Below are 25,098 nucleotides of genomic sequence, written 5' to 3'. Positions count from 1 at the left end.
TCAGAATCTAGACTGCACTGAGTGATAGGAGACAGTTTCCATCCTAGTGAAGTACTATTATCTATTGTTCTACTAAGCGCCTGAGGTCACTCTGGGCATGATGTCATGGGCAAAACATGCCTTTATTTATAATGGCTTTCATTTGTTTATTCATTTTATTTATTACAGAAAAGAGCATTTAGAGTGAAGACTTTTTTCATCAATTAAACAACAATTCAGGGGGAAATACCCATTTCTTTATTTAAAAACATACTCTAATGAGACCCCTATAAACTATAGAATCTTTGGAGAACAAGAGTCATGAAAATCAATTGATATGCCAACCTTTTATGCATGGATCATATATGGAGAGGCTGGCCAGATCTGAGAATACTCTGTACTTGGGAGAAGTCATTTATATTTCCAACCATCTATATAAGTACAACGTAAGTTTGACTAATGCACTTGGATTTTGATGGTTTTCCATGTAATTTTCTTCCATTTCCACTCTAAGCATAGGATTCCCTTGATCTGAGATTCTGATATTTGGGAACAATTCTCCACCTTGTATAAAAAATTGCTGTTCCATTTAAAAAAAAAATCATTTTGTACAAAAACTTTTCAATTTGATGTAATCAAAATTTTCTATTTTGTGATCAATAATGATCTCTAGTTCTTCTTTGGTCATAAATTCCTTCCTCTTCCACAGGTCTGAGAGGTAAACTATGCTATGTTCCTCTGATTTATTTATAATCTCATTCTTTATGCCTAGGTCATGAACCAGCAAATCTTTTCTTATCCTCCAGGGCTAGAGGGATGGGGAAGAAACAGTCTTGTTTGTCTGTTACTGTAACTGGCTAGCTGGTGGGCACAAGATTAGGGATGGCCTGCCAGGAGGTAGGGCTCCCCTAGGTTCAATAGGAGCATTAACGGCCCTAAGGTCCACTAGCATTCTGAGTTCCTCAGAGTTTTTCTTTATGACAAATACAGGGCTGTTCCAGGGGCTGGATGTCGGTTCTATTTGTCTGGCCTTTAACTGCTGTCTCTCAGGTTTCTTCCTGAGTCGGGCAGCACCTTTCCTTACCGGGTCGCCACAACCAGCCTTCAGATGTCTCCAGACGACTTTGGCAGGATAGTCAGTCACCACCCCCGAGGAAAGTGTCAGTCTCTTTATTACTATCACATCTCTCCCTCCTCCTCTCTGCTTCTCTGGCCCCTGCTTACATCCCCTTTCCCTGTTGCCCCTTCATTGCCCTAACAACAGTACCACCATTTGAGGGGAGTGCTTTCCCGTCATTGGCACATACTCTATGCGTGACTGCCCCACCTGTACATTTGGTGGATAACTTTAATGGAAACTTGTCTGGCTTAACCAAAACTCGAGAATGCACGGCAGTAAAATACATGCCCAGGGCGCCTCTTGGACCTCTCGTACGTACTGTTTCCAGGCACCAATCAAAGGCAAGGTTGGGGTTTTACGAAGGACAGAGAGACATACCCTTACATGGTGATAGTAATCAGAGCATAGTTAAGGCGTAACTATTCTGGGGGCCCAAGAGCTGTTGTACAACTTCATGTAAGGTCTGGGCTTTCTGCACTGAGATGGGCCACTGGGGCACCCAAACCCGGAGGTTGGATTTCCATACTAATGGTGTGGGCGTGATCTGAAAGGTGGTGCCCAAACTCCCAATGGCCCCAATCCTGTGGAGCTGAAGTGACCAGTCTTCCCACATTGATGACATATCTTGGTTTCCCTAACCTTCCTCCCCCCGTGACTCCTTAGGAAAGAGCAGCTGCGAGGGCATCCGTCTGAAAGGCCCTGGAGCCAACATGCGTACATCTTTTTGTCATCTCCTCAAGGTTCCCTAAGGAGAGCATGGCTTTCTGGCAGGAGCATTAGCCTTCTCCTTAGCCAATTTCTGGATAAGAAGACCAGCTGCTTCCCCTTTACCTACTAACCTCTCCACAGGGCCTGGAGGGGGACCACAACCTCAGGGAAAGGCTCATCTGGGCCCTGTTTAATCTTTGTCCTTGAAGACCTTGGCTGTCCAGAAGCCTGAATTTTGCTAAATGCTCATTGGGCACATTGGGACACAGCCACACATGCTGCTGCATCATATGCATTTGCCCCTCACTTCTTTTATACCTTCCAGCTCCTACTATTTTATGGAAATCATCTTGAGGGGGGCGGCTCTGCAGTCCCCCACAAACTTAGCAAAGTATGTCCCTCTCCCTCAGAAATAGCCAATTTAATTTAATTTGACAAAGTTGCAGGGAAGTTATATCAAATATCAAATGATGAACTTAGAGCTGGCAGGTGCCTTAGAAATCACCTTGTCCCACTCCACTCATTTTAAGGATGAACGATCTGAGACCCAATGAGGTTAGATGACTTGCTGAACATCCCACAGGTACCAGGTGACAGAGTAAGATTAAAACTCGGGTTGTCTGTATTCAGATCAGCACTGATTCCACTGTTCCATACCACCTACAAGTAAAAAATGAATTCAATTTTGTTTATTGATTAGAACTCTTATGAATCAGAAGATTAGGAAACTAGGGTCATGTTTCTCCCTCTGGAACCCAGTGTAGCTTAACCAAAGTTAAGCTTTGGTGCCTAATACAGTGCCTGGAACAAAACAGACACTTAATAAGTGCTTATAGATCGACTAGGGGAGGACCATTCTAATTGGGGCAGTAACAGCTAGCTATATTATCACTGTCCAGTGTACATTTTGTTTTTAACTCAGGATTTTCTGTTCCTAAATATCTTCTCAGATGGGGGGTGGGGTGGGAGATGGAGGAGGGGGAGAGTTGTTCATTGTCCTTCCTTCTCCAAGAGGACCATTAAGTCAGGGAGGGGATGCCATGACAAACAAGTGAATGGAATAGAAGTGAGGGAGGGCTGGGCAAAGTCACCTGCCTCTTTTTCCCCTCGACAGCTATCTGGGTCTGATGGCCCAGAGAGAGATCAAGATCGCCTTGGAAACAATGGAAACCTTGGTCTTTTTACACTAAGGTTTTCAATAGGTCTGTTTGATTGAGGCAGCAGTGATTAAGGCTGGGGAGCAATTGAGCCAAGAATCTCCTCTTTCACCTAGTCCCCCCCAATCTAAATCAATCAATCTGAGGGGGGACCCTCAGGGTTTCTGACCAAAGCAGAAACGACTGGCATTTACATTTAATCTGATTCTAACCCACACAATAACTCAATGGGGCTTGGACTAGGACCTATGAGTGGCTGAAGAGAATCAGTTTGGGTTTGCTCTAGAAAGAAATCTAGACATTTGTGCAAAGTTCTTTGTGCTCCTATTTCTAGTGTTTGAAGTAAGCCTTCTTCTTAAATGGGCAATGAAATCCCCAAACTGCTGAGGGGAACCTAATGATCCAAAACCATGGGTCAGTGAATAAAACACTAATATCAGACCATGTTTCTGAATGTTTCTCAATCAGTAAAGATTTGTGGAACCCTAGGGCAGCTGGGTGCCACAGTAGAGAGGCTTTGAGCACGAAGACTCCTATTTTTGAGCTCAAATGTGGCCCCAGCCACTTAACTATCTGTGTGACCTTGGCCAAGTCACTTAACCCTGTTTACCTCAGCTTCATCAATTGTAAAATGAGCTGGAGGAAGAAATGGCCAACCCACTGCACTGTCTTTGACAAGAAAACCCCAAATAAAGTCACAAAGTGTCACAAAAAGCTATAAAAAAAATGACTCTCTTAAAACTAGAGAAGAAATGAGAGTTTGTAAGGCCTGAACAAAGTTAGTAACTTTGTGAGCAGAGAGAAGAGGATTGAGGCAAGATATCTTCTAAAGTGTTTGTAGTGGTGGGAAAGTACTGGAAACTGCAGGACTGCCCATTCATTGGGGATTGGCTGAACAGGTTGTTATATATGGTGCTAAAGGAACACTACTGTGCTGTGAGAAATGATGAGCTCAGGATCTCAGAAAAACTAAACAATCATGGAAATACTTGTGTGAATAGAGCAAAACGAGCAGAAGCAAGAAAATGTTGTAAACAGTAACAACAATATTGTTTTACGAATGACTGAGTATATGTTATTTTGTCTATTACAAATACTCAAATTAACTATAAATGATATATCCATATTCAGAGAAAGAATTGATAAATAAAACTATGTATAGAATGATTTTACACACATACACATATACATAAATGTGTATACACACACACACACACACACACACACATATATATACAGACAAGTATTGGTATTTAATGGTAGGCATCTGTAGAGTGGGTAAGGGGGGAAAATGAAATTTCCCTTAGAATTTTATGATATATTTAAAATAGGAAGTTGTATATAACAGATTTATAGTTTCACATACAGTCATCTTTGTTATTATAGTGTTGTGTAAAAATCCTTGTTTTATTTCACAAATTAAAAATGCAATATCTTTTTAAAAGACATACAATAAAAATGCTAAGATTTAGCAATTACTTATATCTGTGGGGTATGTAAAGGTGAGCTATCCAAATGAACACATCAGGTGTCACACATGGGTGATTAGAAGTATAATAGTGTGTATTGTTACAGATTAATCTTGTATGTGACTGTGTGTATTACTGGGACAAAAATAAGAAAGTTCAGGAAAGGCCTGGCTTTAGAGAGAAAGATAATGGAATGAGATTAGCAAAGCTGAATGAAATTCTCTCTCTTCTCCTTTCCTTTCCTCTCTTTTTCTGTTGTCTGCTCTGCTCTCCTACTTCCTCTTTCCAAAACCTGTCTGGGCCTCCCTTACAGTTTCTGTCTTTCTGCATGTCTCTTTCTGAGTTTTTTACTCCCTCTCTTTAACTTTTTCTAAATCTGTCTCTTTCTGCTTCTTTTTCTTTCTTGCTCTTTCTTTGACTTTTTCTCCCTTTTTATTCTGTTTCTCTCTGTCTTGATAACTGTTTCTTTCTCATTCTATTTTTCATTCTCTAGGTTGTTCTCTGCCTCTCATGCTTACTTCTCTCTCCATTTCTTTCTTTTTTTCAGTCTCTCATTCATTCTTAGGCTACTTTTTACTTACTGTCTTTTTGTGCCTCTTTCAGTCCCCCTCTCTCTGTTTCTCTCTTTTTCTCACTCTGTTTTTTGCTTGCTCTCTCTCTTTTTGTGTCTGTCTCTTTCACTCGTTCTCTGTGACTCTGTTCCTCTCTTGTGTTTCTCTTACTCTCACAGTTTTTCTCTTTTTCACTCTCTTAGTCTCTGTCTCTATATGTTTCTGATCCTCTTTCTCTCTGGCTAAGTCTCTTTTGATCTCTGTGACTCTGTCTTTTTTGCTCTGTCCCTTGGAATCGCTGTTCTTTCTTTCTCACTCTGATTTTTCTCATCTGTTGGCCTGATTGTCTGTCTCTGTCTCTCTCTTTTGCTTTTTGGCTTTCTGTTTCTTTCTCTCTTTCTCACCCTTTTTTTCACTATCTGGCTCCCTGTGATATTCTCTCTCGCTTTATGCCTGTCGGTCAGTCGTTTTCTCAGATCCTTTCTATTCCTCTCATTCTCTTTCTTCCTATCTTTTTCTCTTACTCTCTGACAATCTCTGCCTGTCTATCTCTCCCTCTTTCTAACCCTGTTCCTTTTTCTCTTATTCACTCACTTTCTCTCCTTCTTTCTGGATCTCTTTCTCCCTCTAGTACTTTGTTTTTATCCTCCTCTCCTACCCTGGCTCACTCTCTCTATCTGTCTCGGTTTGTATCTATCTCAGTCTCTCTTTTTCTCTTTCACTCTCATTATTTCTTTCTCTCTCACACTCTCTGGCTTTCCCTCTCTTTCTGTTTCTGTCTATCTGTCTTTTTCTCTCAGACTCTTGTTTTTCTTCTCTCTTTTTCTGTCTCTTTTTGTTGTTTTTTTTTCTCTCTCAGAGTCCCTCACATCAACAATAAGTTGTCTCTGACATAATTTCTGATGCCAAAAGTCAAATAAAAAAACCAAACATATAAACAAACAACATCCCCCACAGGTTTCTCCCTTCTTGTTTAACATAGGTGTCTGTGGATTCTGCTAAATCCCTTCACTGAAGGGAAGGTGTCTGTAAGAAGAGCTAAATTAAATCGCCAAACCCTACATTTAACTAATTCACACACAGAGAAATCAATTAAAATTTCTCTTTCTTTCTGCCTCTCTGTTTCTTTCTATTTCACTCTCTTTTTCAACTGTTTCTCTTTGGCTTGTTGTCTCTGTCAGTGTCTCCTCCTTCTGTTTTTCTGACCCTCTATTTCTTTTTCTCCTATTCATTCTCTGTCTCACTATCTGCTCTCTCTTTCTCCCTCTGGTACTTTATTTCTCTCTTTTTTTCTATCTCTGGCTTGCTCTCTCTGACTCTATATCTGTGTCTCTTTATGTCTCTGCGTGGCTCTTCTTTTAAATCTCTCTCATTCTGTGTCCCCTCTCTGTTTCTCTGTCTCCGTCTCCTTATTTTTCACTCTCTGACTCTCTCTCTTCATCTCTCCCAAGTCACATTTGTTATGGGCTAGAATGCTGAACCTGAAACAAAGGATGCTTACAATGTACTCTGGAATTGATAAAGACAGTGGTTGTTTAGCATGGTGCTTAAAAGTTCTCTAGTTCAATATTAATATAGTTCCACAAGATTCACATCTATGATAAGAGAGCATATAAGCTTGGACAAACTCAGGGAGAGACAGAACTGGAAGACAGAGACCGTGGTGGCCGTCCTCCTGCCTCCCCCACAGAAAGCGAGTCACATTCAGGAGGACCTCAAGAAGCTGGCAGAGGCAGAGAATACAAAGGACTGGCAGCAGGAGCTCTAGCTCTGGGAACCAAGGAGAGAGATCTGCCTCTAAGAAAGCTAACCAGTCCCCACGAAAGGAGACAAGACTTTGAAAGAGATAATAAAGGATTTGGACTTTAACACCTGGCTGTACTTGTGATTACTGAACTGAAATGAAGGCTGTTCCCAGAGACCCCAAGAAAACTGAAACAAAGAGAACATTACACACATTCACTCTCTCCCTCTCCTTCTGATTTACTCTAGCTTTTTTCTCTGCCTCTGTTTCATTCTCTTTCTCTCATCTACTCTCTGACTCTCTCTTGCTTATGTTCTATCTTTTGTTTTCTCTCTGTCTTACACGTTATCTCATTCTCTCTCTCCCTACCTCCCTCTCTCTCTGAATTTCTCTTTTTTCTTTCTTACCTTCTTGCTCTTGTCTTCTCTGACTCGCTCTGGCTTGCTATCTTTGACTCTTTCTGTCTGTTGCTCTCATTTCCAATGTATGTTTATGAACATTAACAGCTTAAATAGTCACCAATTCTTTCTATTTTTAAAGTCTTTTTTCAAGTCTCGGTACAAGTCTGTTTACCAAATAACGGAACAATTCACCTTTTAAAGATTTCCTTTTAATTCACTCACCTGTTGAATTGACTCCTTCAATACTTGTACTAGAGAGCACATTACAGATGCTGTGACACTCTCTTCTTTCTCTGGCTTCCCCTCTTGCTGTTTATATGTCTGTCTCTGTCTCTCTCAGTCTCTTTGGCTGTCTCCCTCTCTCTTTCTGGCCCATTCAGCCTCTCCTCTCTCTTGCTTGCTCTGGCTCAAACACAACTTCTGAGAAAGATTCAAATGCTCATTCTCCCACAGTCTATCCTGTTAGAATCCATTCTGGCAGAAATGTCTTTTTTAGAAATTTTATTTTTAAAAATATTTTCCCCAGTTACATTCAAACCAAGCATTGTTTTTCACATTTTTTCAAAAAAAAATTTGTAGTTCTAGGTTCTCTCCTTTATTCCTACCTGTTGTGGCACAATTCTCTTTTATTATCCTGCCTCAGTTTCCCTAATTATCCTGATTCATTTTCCCTAAATTGTCCTGCCTTGGTTTCTAATTGTTCTGTTCAATCCTGCAAAACCACCCCTCTCTTTAAATATCAGAATATTTGATAAGGATAAAAGGTCTTATATTTTAGAATATCAGAATGGCTCTCCCCATCTCAATCTATCAGAATATCAGATACCATTTTATCAAGATGCCTCTCCCCATCTTCAGGGTGCCTCCCCCTATTATGTCATTTCTGGTGCCTCCCCCCCGTCAAAATTTTGTTCCCTCTCAGCACTCTGACTCCACCCCTACCTCAGTCTACCCCCTGTGTCTGAGCCACATGTATATATATGTCATTGATAACTCACATTGTTTGCTGGATTTTTGGAGACAATAGTCTCCTTCAGTCCTGGAACCAAACCATGGATTCATTTGGTCCCAGTAAATCTCTCCCTTTCAAACAAAATATTAAAAACTAATCTCTATCTTGCCTCAGTTTCTCTGGCATTACAGCCTACAATTCATAAACCATTTGTGAACTTCTGCAAAATATTTTCATAAAAGTCAAGTTGTGAGGAAAAAAAAAAGACATATCTCCCACACTAATGAAAATAAAAACCCTCAAGAAAAATTGAGGTTAAGAAGAGAGAGAGAAGAAGAGAGAGAGAAAATGAGAGAGAGAGAGAGAGAGAGAGACAGACATAGAGACAGAGACAGAGAGACAGAGACAGAGAGAGACAGAGACACACACACACACACACACACACACACAGAGAGAGAGAGAGAGAGAGAGAGAGAGAGAGAGAGAGAGAGACTGACTGAGACTGCTTCAGTCTACATCCAGACAAAATCATTTCCTTCTCTGGGTATTTCATCACAAATCCACCAGAGTAGCCAGGGATGATTGTCCCGCTGAGTACAGCCCATTTAGCACAATCATTCCCAGCTGTCATTCTGGAACATCGATATTACTTGGTATATGGTATATTTCAGAGAGAAACAGAGAAACACACACACACACACACACACACACACACAGAAACAAAAACTCAGAAAAACAGAGAGAGACAGAGTGAAAGTCAGAGAGAGAGAGATTAAGCCAGAGAGGGCCAGAGGGTGAAAAACAGAGGGAGAAAGAGAAAAAGAAGCAGAGCGAGTCAGACAGACAAAGAGAAATACAGACGCAGAGAGACAATTTAATTCACTTCTCCAAGTGTGAATGAATTAAATGTAGGTTTTGGCAATTTCTTTTCTGTTCTTACAGATTGTTGCCACCAGAGGGAGAACTACAGTTTTTGATTTTTAGCACAGTCCAAAGATCTTAAACCAGAAAGAAGAATCCTGTGGCTTTGTTTTTTGCTTTTTAAATTTGAGGTTTGGCAGCCAGAGAGAGCATGATGGGGACTGAATGTGGATCACAACATAGCATTTCCACCTTTGTTGTTGATGGTGTTTCCTTGCTTGTTTTTTTCTTTCTCTTGTTTTTTTTCCCTTTTTGATCTAACTTTTTTTGTGCAGAATCATATATGTGGAAAGATATTTACAAGAATTGAACCTGTATTGGATTACTTGGTGTCTAGGGCAGCAGGAGGAGAGGAGGGAGAGAGAAAAATCTGGAACACAAGGTTTTGCAAGGGTGTAGTGTCCTTATTTTGGTTTTCTGGAGGTCTCTGGGGCAGCCTTCCTTTGAGTTCAGTAATCACCACAAGAGCAGCCAGGTGTTAAAGTCCAAATCCTTCATTATCTCTTTCACTGTCTTGTCTCTTTTCTTTGGCCCTGTTAGCTTTCTTAATGGCCTTCTGGAGTCTTGGTTTCAGTGGAGAAGCGAAGGAGGAGAGTCTGCCACCAAGGTGGTGTGAGATGGGCTGAATCTGAGTCCAAGGGCTTGTGCTCCAGCCTCCAGCCTTCTGCCCGCTTGTCTTCTCTGGTTTTCTGAATATGGCTGAGTTTGTCCAGGCTTATATGGTCTCTTATCATAGGTGTGAATCTTAGAAGTATATTAAGTTCTAGAGAACTGTTAAGCACCATGCTAAATAACCATTGTCTCTATCAATTCCACTGACAATACCTTGTACAAATCCTTGTTTCAAAGTTCTGCCCCATAACACAAGACAGAGTGAACAGGAAAGAGAAAGGAGAGAAAGGAAGTGCCAGATGGAGAGAGAGAAGAAGGAGGGGGAGAAGGAGGAAGAGAGAGGGAGGGAGGGAGGGAGGGAGAGAGAGAGAGAGAGAGAGAGAGAGAGAGAGAGCTATATGTTTACTTGTATGTGGATATATAAATAATATAGCCATTGAGGAATTTATCTTGTTAACTAGGTATATTTATTATGACAAATTTGTCTTTTCCCCCTTCAGTGTGATGGAAGAGGAAGGCAAACAAAATAGGTTTCTGTTCATTTTTGTTTATGATAAAAAGGTGATGATGTGCTCCAGATGCAATACATCACTTGCTCTTTCAGGCAAGATCCCTGAGTTACCACTTTTACTTAAGTATTTCACTCATAAAATAGGAGTAATCTGTAAATACAGAGAGAAAACATATCAATAAAACTTATGATAACATAACTCTGGAAGGGGCCAGTACCCAGTACAAAAGGGATCAGATTGCACAGCATAATCTACTCCCTCAGTTGATGACCCACACTGGGTGAGGTCATTTGATAGCACTCACTTTGGAGATCACTTGTAGCATAAAAGGTGACTCAGAAACACCCAGGAATCCAGACTTTGGTAAACTGAAAGGGAATGACTAAAACTAATTTCAGTACGAAACACTATGCAAATGCCATGTAGCCCTCAAAGAATATATGCAGAACTAGATAAATAATATAAAGATGATTTTTAAACCCATCATTAGGCACGTCTTGGTTTAGTGTAACAAGAGTCACAATAGTCAAGAGTTCCTCCTCTTCATAAGAAGGGGCTGCTATCTGAGCATAAGCTAGGAATCATTATCCCAAACCTGAGGTCCCCTTTGCTTCGCAAGAAATGTTTCCTTTTTAAAAACACATGACGTACAAAGCAAAATTCCTTTTACAGTAATAGACAAGGAGGTTCCCAGTGACATTATCTCTAAATAGGAAGGATAAACATGAGTCGGCAGAACTCAGTGCCTGGGGCTTTGCTCAAGAGTATTAAATGTAGGGACAGTAGATGATACAGTGGGTAGAATGCTGGGCAGAGGGTCAGAGAGACATCTTCCTGTGTGACCCTGGGCAAGACACCCAGTCCCGTTTGCCTCAGTTTCCTCATTTGTAAAATGAGCTGGAGAAAGAAATTGAACATGACTGAAATCACTGAAAAAAACAATACCTACATTTAGGTGGTGCTGACAGCTTTTGCTTTCTTTCAGCAAACTAGAAACCACAAGTTAATGCCTGGTTAGTAAGAATAGTTAAAATTGATAGGTTCTAGATAGCATGGGTAAGCTTCTCCTCTGACTTGCCCTTTTCTTCCCAGTTCCAAGCAGCTGATTTTCCTCCAGTGTCCCAGGGTCTCTGGCTCCTGAACATGACTGAAAATGAAGATTGTTTTTTGTGCCTTGAGGTATTCCGTGCAGAAACAAAATTCCTACTTAAATCTGGGAAAGACAATGGCCAGTGACCTATTTTGCCACCTATTTGATCAAAGCAAAGTTTAAATCATTTGTGGTCTTTCTTATCCAAAATGTAGATACCTCGCCTCCCAAAACAGAGAATCTTTGGAGTTGTTTTCAGAAATCCTTAGTTAAAAATAAACAAATGAAAGCAAACTTTTTGTTAGTAGCTTTTGTTAGTCATTTTTTGGAAGAAACAAAACAAGAGATATGAAACTCATGCATATTGTCTTTGGACTTTTTCTTTTTTAATTCTACTTCATGCAGGAAAGTGGAGTTTTGGGTTGAATTTTGACATTTTTTTTTCTTATCATTGGTGTGTTGAATTTTTGATGGAATTTTCCTGGCATGTCATTGGTTGTTGAATTTTTGGTGTGGTTTTCTAGGTGTGTCATTGCCATGTCTTTTCTGTTTCTTGTTCATTTTCTTTCCTTTTTTTCCTTTTGTCTTTTGTGATCAAACTCTGCTCCTAGGATAAAGGGGATACTGTGCCAAGCTTCCCCAAGCCCCTTATGCTTGTAGGAGATAACTCTCTCTGCTTTTTTCAAGAAACAGCCTGGTTTCCCAGATTTTGCCTTCTGAGCTGAGACTGGAGGCTGCCCCACTGATCTGCCCCCGCTACTGAGGTGGGACTTGAAGGTCTCAGTTGCTGATCTGCTGTGATTAAGACCCTCTCACCAGCTTTCTCAGAGTCTGGGTGAGTTGGGCTGAACATCCTTTTCACCCCAGTGACACTGACCTTTCTTGAGTTTTTCCAATCTGTCTTGAACTGGAGAGTGGTTTCATTCCATTAGACTGTTCAGAGACTTGGTTTTGTATGGTTTTCCAGAGAAACTGGGAGAACTCAAGTAGCTTCCTGACTTTACTCCACCATCTTGGCTCCACAAATGGAGGTCAAGGTCTCTCTCTCTGTCCCTCTCTTCCTCTTTCCTTCCTTCCTTCCCTTTTTCCTCCCTCCCTTCTTCCTTCTCTTTCTCCATTCCTCTCTTTTTCCCTCCTTTTCTCCTTCCCTCTTTCCTTCCCTCTCTCTCTCCATGTCTCCTTCTCACACATTCATACTCTCCTTCTCTCTCTGGCTTATGCTGATTTGTTCTCTCTCTCTATAATAACTTTGATATTTCTCTCTAGTTCTCTCTGTTCCTGTCTCTGACTCTATCTCTCTTTCTCTATCTGTATGTCTCTGTTTCTTTCTTCTTTTTTTATGCTCTCTCATTCTGGCTCAATCTCTCTTGTCTGGCACTTCCTTTTTCTATGGTTCACTCTGTCTTACTCTCTCTGGCTCTCTTTTTTCCTCTTTTTCACCATATCTCTTTTAATTAATTTTTTTTTTTTTTTGCTTTCTTTCCCACTCTCTGACTTATTGATCTTGCACATTTTTCTTTGTTTCTGTCTCTGTGTTTTTTTTTTTTTTTTTTAAACTTTATCTGCTTCTTTCCCTTTCTTACTCCTTCTCTCTCATTTTCTGGCTTCTCCTCACCCTGTGTTTCTGTCTGCTTTTCTGTTTCTCTCTCTCTCTCCCTCCCTCCCTTTTCTCCTCCTTTTCCCCACTTCTTCCCCTCTCTCCCTCTTTCTCCCTATGTCTTCTTCTGGCACATTTATGCTCTCCTTCTCTCTCTGGCTTATGCTGACTCATTCTCTCTGCTTCTCTCTCTATATACTTTTAGTACTTCCTCTCTCTATCTCTCTGTCTCTATCTCTGTCTCACTGACTCTTTTATTTTATTTTATTTTATTTTTTTGTCTTCCCCACTCTTTTTCAATATCTGGCTCACTTTGGCTTGTTTGCGCTGGCTCTGTCTGTCTCTTTCTGATTCTCTTTCTCTCTAACTCTTTTTTCTTTTTCACTCTTTCTCTCTAACTCTCTGTCTCTCTCTTTGGCATTTTCTTCCTCTGCTTTTCTCTTTCTCTGATTCTCTCTGGCTTGCTCTCTCAGTCTCTCTAAATTATTCTTTTTCTTTCTCTCTTTTTTACTCTCTCTTTCACTCTCTGGCTTTTCCTTTCTCTCTGCATCTCTATCTGACAATTTCTCTTTCTCTATCTGTTTCTTTTTCTCTTTTACTCTCTGGGTGTCTCTGTCTCTCTGTCTTTCTCTTTCTCTCTTTCTATGACTGTTTCTTTCAGTCAGACTGAGAGACTTCAAAGATATCTTTTAAGTTTACATGAAAGGCAGGCCCCCCCCCCCAAAAAAAAAAAAAAAAAAAAGAGGGCACCATATTGAAAGGATCCCAGGTGGGATGATAAAGGGATGGTTTCACTGCATGGAAAGTGTAATGTCTGGACTAGCTTTCTGGGAGATCTCTGGATGAGCCTTCATCTTAGCAGGAGAGTCACCATAAGGATGTTCAGGGATAGAGTCTGGATTATTTATTCTTGAGTCTGGAGTCTGGAGTCTGAGCTCGAGCTCACACACACTCACTCTCACACACTCTCCCCTGTCTCCAGTCCTCTCAGCCCTTATATACCTTAGTACAATTACATTACTATGTCACACTGAGCATGTGCCAACTGTAGAACCATTACATCACCATGCTAAGTACTAACTCTATGTGAACTAGAGAACCATTATCTCATCAATCACACTGAGTAAACACACTGCTGTAAGTATCCTTCTTTCAAGTACATTTTTCCAGAGTTCTGGCCTTCTACATCTCGTGCTTTCTTTTGTTTTAGAACACAGGTGGTCACTCCCTCCCTGACTTCTCAGAAAGGGAGGTGAGAACAGCAAAGTGAAATGGGGAGTCAAACCAGATATTGTTAGCAGCTTTCCTTTGGGCTGAAGTGTACTTGAAACAGATACATAAATCCATCAGCATGTGAGGTATTACACAAGCACATAGAAATATAACACAGGCTAGAAGTGATGTAAGAAACAACATGAATCAACATGAGGAAGTGATTTGCCCAGAGTTACACAGTTAGTGTCTATTTGAACTCAGATCTTCCTTTCCACTATGCCATACTTCCATATTAGCAACACAAAACAATGATCTACTTGACATTAAAAGATTAAATTCAATTCAACTGATACTTTTTTGGGACATTTTGGCTCCTGGCTTTCAAAACAGTCCTCTCCCTCAAAATCATGCCTAAGGCTAAAGTAATGACAATTCTATGATAGTCTTAACTACATAACATGTATAAAACCATTTGTTGTGGTTGCACATTTGATCTTAACAACATTATACAAGTGAGGAAATTAAAGTAGAGGGATTAAGTCAATAATAGTCCCTAATCAACAAAAATTTACTAAGTATCTACTATGTACCAGGTACTGTGAGAAAAGCTGGAATTCAAATAAGAAGGAAAAAGAAAAACAGCCCTAACCTGGAGGAGCTTACAAACTCCTGGAATTGTACAGTGCCCAAAAGCAAGCTCCCAGGCAGGGAGAGCTGGAGGGGGCAGAGACATGATGTTCATGAATCAAACCCCATCGGAGCAGCTGGTGGAAAATATAAGGAACTGAATAACTTTCCTGCAGTTCCATAGCTCATCCTGAGGCAGGATTTGAAATCAGCTCTCCCCAGTTATACCTTCAGCACATTATCTATTATACCAGCTCTTAATGAATAGGAAAGGTTTTGTATAGCCTGGTGTTTGGAAGTGTATCACAGGAGAACAGAAGACCTAGGAACAACTCTCCTTTGCAGTGGAAGAAACCGATAAGGGAGAAAGTAAATGTATTGACTAAGTACAGTATTGGCTCTTGATCCTTTCTTGGATGTGTTGGCCATGAAAGGAAGAGCAGTTCAGAGAAATTCTATGAGTAGACCTGAAGGGAATTAGTGATTCAGCATTTAAGGTACAAGAACCTGCCAGCCTTAGACAGAAGGGAACTGGAGAAAGAGTTACACAGCATCAGGCAACAGCAGAGTGAGGAGAATCATTTTTACTCCAGCTCTGATTAATAATAGACATAGGGCAGCTAGGTAACTCAGTGGATAGAACACCAACACTGAAGTCAGGAGGACCCAAGTTCAAATCTGGTCTCAGACACTTAAGGCTTCCTAGCTATGTGACCCTGGGCAAGTCACTTAACCCCAATTTTCTGAGCCAAAAAATAAATAATAAAATAATAGACCCAAGTGGAATTAACATCTGATTTATACATTTGCCTTTCTCAATTAAAGTAAATATGGCATAAGGGAGTTGAGACAATGGAGAGGGAGAGCTGACCATATTCTTTGTAGATGAGTCAGAAATTATTTTGTAATTCTTTTATTAGGAAAAATAATGGTATTGTGGTTCTAGACTGAGAGAAGAGTGACCCAAGCCCCAATGACACATGGCAAGGAGGGTCCAATCCTAGAATAGTGATACATGGCAAGAGGGACCCAAGCCTAGAGGTCCTGAGGTAACAGAAAATGAGTGATTTGCCAGCTAGAGACAAGACCTTATTCATTAAGGGCTCTAAGCTCTGCATTTGTAAGCCATTTTTGATGGTCAAAGGGAGCTAGGGATAATTCCCCCCAGGAGGATTGCTTCTGAAGTAGGGCCCCAAATCAGTCTCCATACCTGGAACACACTCTGCCTTCAGTTCCAGCTCTTGAAGTCCCTGGTTTCCTTCCAGATTCACTTCAAATTCTGCTGCCAGCAGGAAGCCTTTCCTGCTCCTTCAGTCAATAAGCTTTTATTAAGTAGCCGGAGAGGTTCCAAGCCCTGGGGATGTCGTACTTCCTCCCCAACAATCTGTATTCATTTGCTCTGTGATTACCTGTCTATGTACTTGCTGGATCCCCAGACAGAATGGAAGCTCCCTTAGAAGAGACCCTCATGTTTGCTTTTTTATTCCTAGCAGTTAATCTGGTGTCTGACACACAGCACTCTCCAGTCCCGAAATGGGCTTCTGAGGTCACGAGGGCTTCCCTCCAGCCTTGCAGAGATCTGCCCTGCTCAGTGCTGGCTGACTTTATCTCCTACAAAATTATCCTAGAGCATCCCTAAGGCTGGGTTTTTGGCTTTCTGCAAACATTAGGAGGTAAAAGGTAAATGAAATGAACTCCTGATAGCCAGATATTGCTGTAGAAAATCACAAATTCACATTAATGAGGTTCAGATTTGGGGAACTCAAGTGAAATTAGGGTGTCTGGTGGTCAGGGTGTTAAATAAGGTCTAGTGGCAGGTTGGGTGTTCAGGGAATCAAATGGAGGGGTCTGGCTCCCCTGCAATCCCTCAGGATTTGGCACAAGGGTAGGGAGTTTTGGGAACTCCCTTCTGGGGGCACAGAGGTTCTCTGTAAAGGAATTTACAGACCTGAAAACCTAGATTGATAAAAAAGGTTTATTATGGGGATTGAAAGTAAGGTTAAAGTCTGGTTAAGGAGACAGGTGACGGTAAAGAGAAGGCGGCACTGGAAAAGAGTATTCCAGTGGGCAGAAGCTCCTTGGGGTGCAAAGCATGGTATGGCTGGCATGTTTGGAACCTCTGCAAAGAGAGGATTTTAGTTTGGCTCTTTTTATAATGAGAGATTTAGCTCAAGGGGGCCCATGGGTAGAGTCCCAAGTTGGCTCAGATCTGCTCGAGGCTGGGACAAGCCAAGATCTCCTATTAGAATTCAAAGGGATGCTTTTGACCAGGATTTGTGAATCAAAGGTCCTGGCTTCCTGAACCGAAATGCCTCAACAGGAGGGGTTGGGAATCAGAAAGGAATGACAAATCAGTTTCTTAAAGAGACCACAACCTGCTTCATTCCCCCCTCAAGCAGTTAAAACTTAAATTCATTTAAGAGAAAAAAAGGACTTGGGGCAGAGTCTCTTATTGAGGCAGAATTGAAGAAGATTTTCTTCTTCAAGGATTTCCAGAGTTCCAGGGTCCTCTCTTCAACATTAGCTATGTTTGTATTCTAGTTTGGTTTATTTTGTTCAATATTTCCCAGTTACATTTTGGGGGCAGGCAAGAGTTGGCTCCTTCTGTCCCACATCATGAGAAATCCCCCCTGGAGGATTCTGACATCATCCCCTCCCATCCTTCCCTCTTCTTCACCCGTTTTCCTTTTGCATACAATTTATTGGTGACCACCATTGCCCCATAACCCTCAGAGTTCCTTGCTAGTTATCTGTTCTAGCCTGCAGGGGGAGAGGCCCAGGTGTGGATCTGCCCTCAGGTATTTGCTAGCTCTGTGACCCAGAGCAAATCATTTATTCTCTCTCTGCCTTGATTTTCTGAAATGTAAAATGGATGGCCACCTCATAGGGAGGTTCTGAGAATCACTGAGATAGTAAAACACAGCACAGTGCTTGCCTGTGTGTGGTTCAGAAATGTGAGGGATCACCATTTTAATAAAAAAAAAAGCTGGAGAGAGCTCTAGAAGCAAAGCAAAGAAGGCATCCCACCCAGCGAGCTGACGATCAAAGGGAGGAAGCACTGTAGGGGGCAGGGTCAATATTTTAAATCCCTAATGCAAATACCCCCTCCCACCACTGACCCTCTCCTTATTGGCTGAGAATATTATATTCTAGACATGGGAACTACCCAGGAAATTGAATTTGACCCATAAGTACATAGTTGCCCATATTTCACTGAAATAGGGAGACACTGATGTCGTAGGAGGATAGCAGGAAGGGGACTTAGGGATGCCCTTCACTCAATGCTTAAAGTCCTTCAGGCCTAATCAAACTCTGAAACAGATGAAGCCTTACTCGATTTTCACAAGTGTCTTGAAAGATCTCACCTCATCTCGTTCACCTGGGGGGAGCGCCTCATAAATACTTGTTCCTCTCCCCTTCCCCATCACACACCTTTCCATTACCAGTCAGGGGATTCTCCGCTTTAGCTCTTCAGAGGCAGTGGTGTTCCAAGGGTTACTTCCATATAAATAACTCTCAGAAAATATCAGCTGAACGAGATGAGGTGAGATCTCTCAAGACACTTGTGAAAATCGAGTAAGGCTTCATGTACTTCAGGGTTGGAGTAGGCCTGAAGGTCCTTGAGCATTGACTCAAGGGCATCCCTAAGGTCCCTTCCTGCTATCCTCCCATGACATCATTGTCTCCCTACTTCTATCATATATGGGCAGCTATGTGCTTATTGGCCAAGTTCAATTTCCTGGGTAATTCCCATGTCTAGAATGTAAGACCCTCAGCCAATGAGGATACAGGTCAGGGGTGGGAGGGGTGTTTGCATTAGGGACTATTTAAAATGTAAAACCTGTCCCAAAAGGTGCCTCCTGTTGATTGCTTGCTTAAGGGGAAGAACACCTGCTTCTTATGAGAATGTACGGTAAACTTTGACTTTGCTCCTAAAGATGTCGCCTGCTTTTTATTAAATTAATTTATTATTTAACATAATAGTTATTATAGTTATTTAATAATTATATTTAATATATAATATAAATGCAATAAATAATTAAATTAAAATATTTATTACTATTATATATTATTAAATTTAAATTTATTAATTTAAATTAAATTTGTAAAAATGGGGATTCACCATTCTGAGCCACACATCAGTATAGACAAAGTAGATCTCTGCTTTCATGGGGAGCTTGAGGTCAGGCAAAGAACTTGGTGATTTCCCCAGAGCCATCCAGCCTGCTTTCTTCATCGTTCAACTCAGAAAGATTCTGGAGGCTCTCCTTCCAAATGCATATGAAAATCTGTGTTATGGACCTTCTTCATCTACTTGGTTTTTCTTTGTGTGGATTGAGAGGCCAGAGAGTTGTGTAAAGTCCAGCTTCTTATACCGCAGAGACTCCAAAGATTTGGCGTTTTAAAAGGTAGAAGTGAAAAGAGCACATATTCTGGGGAGGGAGGCCAGCCTGTGTACAAAGGTGGAGAGAAAGCAGATGGGAGGTTGGGAGTGCCAGTAAGTGGGTCAGGATAGTCAGTGTATGAATAAAGTCTCCTGGGATAAACCTAGAAAAGTAGATAGGGCCAAACTGGGAAGCAAGTGGAAGGCCACACAGAAGTCTAGTTTTTCCCCAGAGACTACAAATGTTTTGATCCCAGAGTGTTTTTCAGAGTTGAAATGGGAGAAGGAGGAAAACAGCTTTGATTGCTTTGGAGCAATTACAAAGTTCTTTTCCTGAAATCAAAAGGCAAAATATGGTTAAGTCTGTGCATTCAGAATATCATTTGGCAAGCTTGGAGAGGGAAGAGTCTGCCTTCAAGAGGATCCAGTCCCGTTTCTTTGACTCCCAGTAATAGTCGTGTTCCTGGAAATTCTCTGAACCATTAACTTGTCCTGATCTAAGATTTTCAGGGAGAGTTTTTCAAAGGAGAAGAGCTGATTATCTCAGCAGCACTGGCTTTCTCAGTGTAAGAGGCAATATGGGGAATTTTGCTGGGAAAAGTTGTGACAGATTGCAAAGACATTTTGTGCAAAGTGCTTTGTGCCCCCGTTTCTAGTGTTTGAAATATTCCTTCTTCTTAATGATCCTAAACAATGGGTCAGTGAATAAAACACTAATATCAGACCATTTTTCTGAATGTTTCTCAATCAGTAAAGGCTTGTGGAATCCTAGGGCAGCTAGGTGATATAGTAGAGAGACCTTGAGAAGGAAGACTCCTATTTCTGAGCTCAAACGTGGCCCCAAACACTTACTGGCTGTGACCCTAGGCAAGTCACTTAACCCTGTTTGCCTCAGCTTCCTCAATTGTAAAATGAGCTGGAGGTAGAAATGGCCAACCACTCCAGTATCTTTGACAAGAAAACCCCAAAGAAGCTCACAAAAGGTCACAGAAAGCTATAAAAATGACTCTTAAAACAAGAAGAAATGAGAGTTTGTAAGTGCAAGGATAGTAGCTCTGTGAGCAGAGAGAAGAGGACTGAGCCTGTAATGTCTGGACTAGCTCTCTGGAGGTCCTCGGGATCAGCCTTGGTCTTAGTGGAGGAGTGAAGGAGGAAGGAGACACGGGAGGATGGGTGGTGAAAGATGAAGTCTGGAGGCCCATTCCCAGTTCTCCCAGCCTTTAAATACTTCAATAGATTGCATCACTACAGAAACTGAGCATGTGCAACCATTGTATTTAGTATATGTTTACAGAACATTATCTCACACTAAGCGCCCTGTTGTCCTTGATTCTAGGACACCTTTTCAGGGTTCTGCCGCTCTACATGAGACGTCTTCTAAGGTGTTTGTAGTGGTGGCAAAGTACTGGAAAGCTGCAGGGCTGCCCATTCATTGGGGATTGGCTGAACGAGTTAGGATACATGGTGCTAAAGGAATCCTACTGTGCTGTAAGAATGAGGAGCTCAATGATCTCAGAAAAGAAAACATGGAAATACTTGTGTGAAATAACAGAGTAAAATGATCAGAAGCAAGAAAATATTGTGGGCGTGTATGTGGGTGTCTCTCTCTACATACATATATATACATATATCTTTTTAAAAGACATAAAATAGAATTAGAAATGCTAAGATTTAGCAACTGCTTATACATGTGGGGTATATAAAGGTGAGATATCCAAATGGACACTTTAGGTTTCAAATATGGGTGATTAGAAGCATAATGGTGTATATTGTTACAGATAATCCTGTATATGATTGTGTGTATTACCGAGACAAAAATAAGAAAGTTCAGGAAAGGCCTGGGTTTAGAGAGAAAGATAATGGAATGGGATTAGCAATGCTGAATGAAATTCCCCCTCTCTCCTTTCCTCTTCTATTCTCTGCTCTCCTCTCGGCCTCTCTTACAGTTTCTGTCTTTCTGTATGTCTCTTTCTGAGGTTTTACTTTCTCTCTTTAACTTTTTCTAAATCTCTGTCTCCCTCTGCTTCTTTTTTTTTCACTGACTCTCTCCTTTTTTATTCTGTTTCTTTGTCTTGCTAACTCTGTTTCTTTCTCACTCTATTTTTCACTCTGGCTTGCTCTTTGTCTCTCACTCTTTCCCCATTTCTTTCTTTTTTTTCCCCAGTCTCTCATTCATTCTGAGGCTATTTTTTGCTTACTGTCTCTTTGTGCCTTTCTCTGTCTTTCACTCCCTATTTTTCTCTCTTTTTCTGACTGCCCTTTTCTCACTTTCACTCTATTTTTGTTTGCTCTCTTTTTCTGTCTGTCTCTTTCATTCTTTCTCTCTGACCCTGTTCCTCTCTCTCTCTCACTGTTTCTCTCTTTTTCACTATCTCACTCTCTGTGTCTTTCTGACACCTTTTCTCTCCTTCACTCTTTCCCTCTAGCTAAGTCTCTTGCTATCTGTAACTATCTCTGTTTCACTCTGTCCTTTGGAATTACCTTTTCTTTCTCACTCTTTCTTCATATGTTGGTTTGATTGTCTGTCTCTGTCTCTCTCTTTTGCTCTCTATTTCCCTCTGCCTCTTTCTCTCTTTCTAAAGAGAGAATTTTTCCCCTTTTCCCCCGCCCCTATTTGGCTCCCTGTGGTATTCTCTCACACTTTCTGTCTGTCTGCTGGCTTCTTTCTTTCTTTTTTTCAGACCCTTTCTGTTCCTTTCTTGTTTCTCTGACTCTCTTTGTTTCTTCCTATATTTTTCATTCTCACTCTCTGATAATCTCTGCCATTCTCTCTCTCTCTTTCTGACTCTATTCCTTTCTCCTTTTTTCTCTCTGATCCTGTTTCTTTTCTTGTTCACTCTCTCTCTCCTACTTTCTGGATCTCTTTCTCCCATTGGTACTTTGTTTCTATCCTCCTCTCACTCTGGCTCACTCTTGCTATCCCTGTCTTGGTTTTGTGTCTCAGTCTCTCTTTTTTTTTTTTCCTTCCTCACTCTCACTGTTTCTTTCTCTTACTCTATGGCTTTCCTTCTTTCTGTTTCTGCCTGTCTTTTTCTCTTGGACTCCTTTCTTTTCTCTCTCTCTTTCTCTCTTCTGCCTCTCTGGCTTTGTTATTTCTTTTTGCCTTTCTTCCTCTCTTTTATATCAACAAGTTGTCTCTGACAAATTCTGATGCCAAAACTAAAATTAAAACAAACAAACAAACAACCCCCACCACAGATTTCTCCCTTTGGATTTAAGATAGGTGTCTGTGGATTCTGTTAAATATCCAAAAGAATCAGTGCCCCTCTTTAGTGGTAGTAATCTGTAAGAAAAGCTACATTAAATTGCCAAACTCTACATTTAATTAATTCACATATGAAGAAGTAAAATTAAAAGTTCTCATTCTGCCTCTGTTTCTTTCTATCTTGCTCTTTTTCAGTACCTCGTTCCCTTTGGCTCGTCTCTGTCTCTGTCAGTGTCTCCTCTTTCTGTTTCTTTGACCCTCTGTTTCTTTTTCTCCTATCCATTCTCTCACTATCTGGCACTTTCTTTTTTCTTTTCTTTTCTTTATTTTTTATTTTTTATCTCTGGCTTGCTCTCTCTGACTCTTTGTTTCTGTCTTTGTCTCTGAGTGCATCTTTTTTTAAATCTCTCTCACTCTGACTCCCCTTTCTGTTTGTTTCTGTCTCTCTTGGTTTCTTTTTCTCTTTCTGTCTCTGGCTCTTTTTCCCTCTCTACCACTGATGTATTCACTCTCTCCCTCTCACTCTGGTTTACTCTAGCTCATTTTCTCTGCCTCTTTTTGTCTTTTTCTCTCTGGCTTATTTTCTCTCTTTTGTTTTCTCTTTCTCTATCTTCCTTACACGTTATCTCATTCTTTCTCTCTCAATGTCTCTTTTTCTTTCTTATTCTCTGACACTTTCTTTCTCTCCAGCTCTGACTCACTCTGGCTTGCTATCTTTGTCTCTCCATTGCTCTCATTTCCCATGTATGTTTATGAACATTCACAGCTTGAATTATCACCAATTCTTTCTATTTTTCAAAATCTTCAAGTATTGGCACAAATCCAATTATCAAATAAATGAACAATTTACTTTTTAAAGATATCATTTTAGTTCACTCACCTATTGAATTGACTCATTTAATACTTATACTAAAGACCACATTATACGTGCTTTGGCACTATTTCTCTTTTCTTCTCTGACCTCCCCTCTTGCTATTGATATCTGTCTCGTCTTTCACTCTTTGGCTGTCTCCCTCTCTCCCTCTGGCACATTCAGTCTCATCTCTCTGGCTTGCTCTGGCTCATTCTCTGACTCTCAGTTGCTATCCTGGCACTTTCTCTCTCCCTCTCCCCCTCCATCTCTATCTTATCTTCTATTTCTTTCTCTCTTTCTCACTCTCTGTATTTGTTTCTCTCTCCTTTTTTATTTTTAAAATTTTGTTTCTTTCTCCAAGCCTGTCTCTTTCCCTTTTACTCCATTCCTCTCTTTTTCAATTTATATCTGACTGACTCTTTTACTTTTTCCTTTTCACTCTCTCTCTCACTGTTTAGCTCTCTTTCTCTCTGGCATTTTAACTGCTTTTCTCTCATTCTGGCTCTTCTGGCTTGCCTTCCCTGGCTCTGTCTTTGTTTCCATCTGTCTGTTTTTCTGTCTCTCTGAATTGTTCTTTTTTTTCTTTCTCGTTCCCTCATTCTCTGACTTCCCACTACTCCGTGCTTCTGTCTCCGTCTCACTGTGGCTTGCTTTCTCTGGCATTCTCTCACTTTCTCTATTAATCTGTCCTTTTGGCTCTTTCTTTTAGACCCTCTCTTTTTCTTTATTTTTACCACGCATCTTTCTTTAATCTAACCCTAAATCATTGGTTGTTCAACTGATTCACAGAAAATCATGGAAGTGCTACTATGAGAACATTGTGTAATATAATGAGAAGGAGATGGAAAGATGGATATAAAAAAGTCCGAGAAATGGATAGAGCATTCCTGAAACCTGCAAGTTACTAGATGTGATGCCATGTGTGGTGTTTCTTTTTCTTCTTTTAAAATAAGTAGAATAGTCCTCTCTGGGGGAGAGGTGCAGGTTTCTTGGGGAGGTTTTCTTGGAGGTAGCTTTAGTATCAGTTTGGGTCAATAATTACCCCAAATGCAGCCAGGTGATAAATGTTCAGATCTTTTATTATCTCCAATATAGCCCGGTTAGCTTAGAGGTCTATCTCTCTGCTTGGTTCCAAGATCTCTTGCAGTTTTGTCCTTTGCTTCTGCCTCTGCTTTCTTCAGCCTTCAATCCAGCTCCAAGTTGAATCTGCCTTGCCTCCGAGAGAGGGCTTCCGGCTCTCCACCCAAGTGCTCCTCTCCAATCCAGCTGAACTCTCTTCCACCACCAGCCAGCCAAGTGGAAAATATTCTTTCTTGCCTCGGAGAGAAGGCTTCTGGCGTAATTCCACTGAAATCTCTCCGAGAGCCTCTGTCTGTTTCTTTTATACAAGAGGGAGGAATTGTGGGATACAAGAGAGAGGGATTATGGGTTTTCTCCCATAGTGCTCTCTGGCCCTAAGAGCTTTAAGGGAGGTGTGAATTCACAAAGTTACAAAGTTTACTTTGTGAAACTCCCATACTTGTGAACTCCAATGAGTAAAGGTGTGAACACAAGCCTTGTATTAATTAGTTCTACTTAGTACCTTGTTTCAGGTTCTGGCCCAAAACATCTTCTTGTAAGATCAGATCAACTCTAATTAGTTAGCAGTTTGTAAAGATTCCAACAGCCATGGGTTTAAATAATTAGAATCCAAGAGAGATCACGAAGGAGAAATAAGAAAAGTTGTTTTTCAATTCAAAGGCAGAAGAGATCACCTCCAAATGAAAGTTTTGTAGAGATTTTATGGGAGTGCTTGCATTTAGCATGTTGAATTTTTGATTTGCTTTTCTTGGCATGCCATTTGCATGTTGCATTTTGGACATGGGTTTCTGAGAGTGTCATATGGTTGATGTGTTTTTCTTGGGTGTCATTGGTGTATGGAATTTTTGATATGGTTTTCTTGGCTTGTCACTGGCATGCCAAAACTCAATCTTAAAAAAAAACAAGCAAAGAAAAATAAAA

General features: G+C 40.8%; 1 long non-coding RNA gene across 2 annotated transcripts in view; it reads right to left on the bottom strand.

Annotated features, from left to right (window-relative positions):
* Positions 1-214: 214 nt before the first annotated feature.
* LOC127547250 (uncharacterized) overlaps positions 215-25,098 on the bottom strand; it is a 42,622-nt gene continuing 17,738 nt past the window's right edge. The window contains exon 3 of one of the 2 annotated variants that reach the window (XR_007950109.1): positions 215-2,467. This is a non-coding gene — a long non-coding RNA (uncharacterized LOC127547250). Of the gene's footprint in view, positions 2,468-21,016; positions 25,068-25,098 lie in introns of those variants that run through there. The other variant, XR_007950110.1, reaches the window with a different exon arrangement.

Source organism: Antechinus flavipes, chromosome 2 (assembly GCF_016432865.1).
Source record: "Antechinus flavipes isolate AdamAnt ecotype Samford, QLD, Australia chromosome 2, AdamAnt_v2, whole genome shotgun sequence".
NCBI lineage: Eukaryota > Metazoa > Chordata > Mammalia > Dasyuromorphia > Dasyuridae > Antechinus > Antechinus flavipes.
The sequence above is the reverse complement of the archived record's forward strand: the minus strand, read 5'-3'. Positions and strand labels throughout refer to the sequence as shown.